This window comes from Rhincodon typus, unplaced genomic scaffold (genome assembly GCF_021869965.1).
Source record: "Rhincodon typus isolate 14 unplaced genomic scaffold, sRhiTyp1.1 hic_rhity00006858, whole genome shotgun sequence".
Lineage (NCBI taxonomy): Eukaryota > Metazoa > Chordata > Chondrichthyes > Orectolobiformes > Rhincodontidae > Rhincodon > Rhincodon typus.
The window spans coordinates 543-3,156 of NW_025972496.1; positions in this window are offsets into that span (position 1 = coordinate 543).

Consider the following 2,614-nt stretch of genomic DNA (forward strand, 5'->3'; position numbering starts at 1 on the left):
CCCCCCGTCCCTATATCTCATCCTCTCCCCTCCCTTTCCACCTCTCTCCCTTCCCTCTTTCCCCCTTCTGTCCCTCCCCCTCTGTTCCCCCACACTCTCTCTCCCCACTTCTGACCCTCCTTCTCTCTCACACACCCTCCCTTCCTCTCTCTCTCTCTTTCCCCACCGTCCTTTCCCCCCCAAACCCCCACTCTCTGTCGGCCCACCTGGGCCTCTGCCGCTCACCGTTACAAAGCCTGCAGCCGAGCTCAGTTCCTCGGCCCCTCGGCCCCAGGCTCGGCCAAGTTTCCCGTCCTGGGTGCGGACGTAACGCTGGCTGTGTTGGGAGCCGTAACGCTCAGAGCAGACGATGTCCATTTCCCCTCTATCCATGGTGGCCTGAAAGCGGGGGGAGGAGTCGGGGGGCTCTGTCAGGAATGGGGAAGGTGGGGGGTGGAGAGGGCTGCTGGGAGCCGAGGTTAGGGGGGGCAGAGGGACGAGAAGGAGAGACACGAGGTTAACAGCCTCGGCTGCAGGAGGACGGGACAGCCCGGGGATGGGGATGGGGGTGCGGGGCAGCTGTTACATCAGCATAACACAGCAGACATCTGTATGTCCCCGCTTCCCCTCCTCCGTGTGAGGTACATAATCCATATGTCCCCGCTTCCCTTCCTCCGTGTGAGGTATATAATCCACATGTCCCCGCTTCCCCTCCACTGTGTGAGGTACATAATCCATACATCCCCACTTCCCCTCCCAGTGCAAGGTATGTAAGCCATACATCCCCGCTTCCCCTCCCAGTGCGAGGTATGTAATCCATATGTCCCCGCTTCCCTTCCCAGTGCGTGGTATATATTCCATATGCCCCCGCTTCCCCTCCCAGTGCGTGGTGTATAATCTACATGCCCCCATTTCCCTGCCTCTGTATGAAATATATAATCCTTTTGTCACTGATTTCTCTCAGTGTGAGGTACACAATCCATATGTCCCTGATTCCCTCCTGTGTGAGGTATATAATGCATATCTCCCTGCTTCCCCTCTCTGTTCAAGGTATATAATCCACGTGTCCACGTGAGGCATATAATGTCCTCTGTGAGAGGCATATAATCCATATGTCCCTGATTCTTCTCCCCATGTGAGGTACATAATGTGTATGTCGCTGATTCCCTGCCAAGTGTGATGTAATATAATCCATTCAATTCTGATTCCCCGCCTCTAAATGAGGTGTATAATCTATATGTCTGAACCTTCCCTCCTTGTGTGAGGTATATAATCCATATGTCTCCAACTGTCCTCTCATTCAGGGTATTTTATCCATGTGCCTCAGCTTCCCCTTCCTGTGATGGATATAATCCCATGTCTCAGATTCCCTTCCCTATGTGATGTATACAATCCATCCACCTGAGATACCTATGTAAATGTATGTAACTCTTACATCTATGTTCCCCCTCCCTGCGCAAACACATACAGTCATACAGCACGGCAGCAGACCCTTCGGCCCAATCAGTCCGTCCCGACCCTAATCCCAAATTTAACCAGTCTCACACCTGCCTGCTCCTGGCCCATATCCCTCCAAACCTTTCCTATTCACATACTTATCCAAATGTTGTAACTGTACCCACATCCAACACTTCCTCAGGAAGCTCATTCCACATGAGAACCACACCCACAGGTAAAAAAAAAAGTTGCCCCCCTCCCTTCTCTCACCTTAAAAATGTGCCCCTAGTCTTGAAATGCCCCCTTCTTAGGGAAAATAATCCTTGCTATTCACCTTATCTATACCTCTCATGATTTTATAAACCTCTATAAGGTCACTCCTCAACCTCTTACGCTCCAGAGAAAAAAGTCCCAGCCTCTCCTCATTACTCAAACCCTCCCTACCCGGCAACATCCTGGTAAATCTCTCCCGAACCCCTCTCCAGTTTAATAACATCCTTCCTACAACAGAACTGGGACACAGTTGCTCCAGAAAGGGCCTCACCAACGTCCCTGTACAACCTCAACGTGACGTCCCCGACTCCTACACTCAAAGGTCAGAGCGATGAAGGCGAGCGCGCCAAACACCTTCTTCGCCCCTCTGTGACGCAAATGTCAAAGAATTATGTCCCTGAGCACCCCCCAGGTTTCTCTGTTCTACAACGCTACCCTGGGCCCTACCACTAATGCTATAAGTCCTGCCCTTGTTTGTTTGATCGAAATGCAACACCTCGCATTTATCCAAATTGAACTCCATCTGTTTTTATTCTAGACGTTTGCTAAATAAAAATGTATCCATCTTAGATTTCACTGTAAGAACTGGCCATGCATCCACTGTAGTTTGTGGAAGAGGGATCCAAACACCGCCCACCCTTTGTGTATCCTAACATCTCCCCCGCATGCTCTGGCCCTCACTGTCAGTCTGTGCTCGCTCGCTCTAGAATCTCCAGCGAGTGTGATCCATAGGTCTCTGTTCCCCATCCCACTGTGATGTATATACTCCATATGTCTCAGCTCCACCCCCCACCGGTGTGATGTATAAACTCCATATGTCTCAGCTCCCCCCCCCCCCCGGTGTGATGTATGTACCCCATATGTTTCAGATCCCCCCCCCCTCCCGGTGTGATGTATATACTCCATATGACTCAGTGCCCCCCCC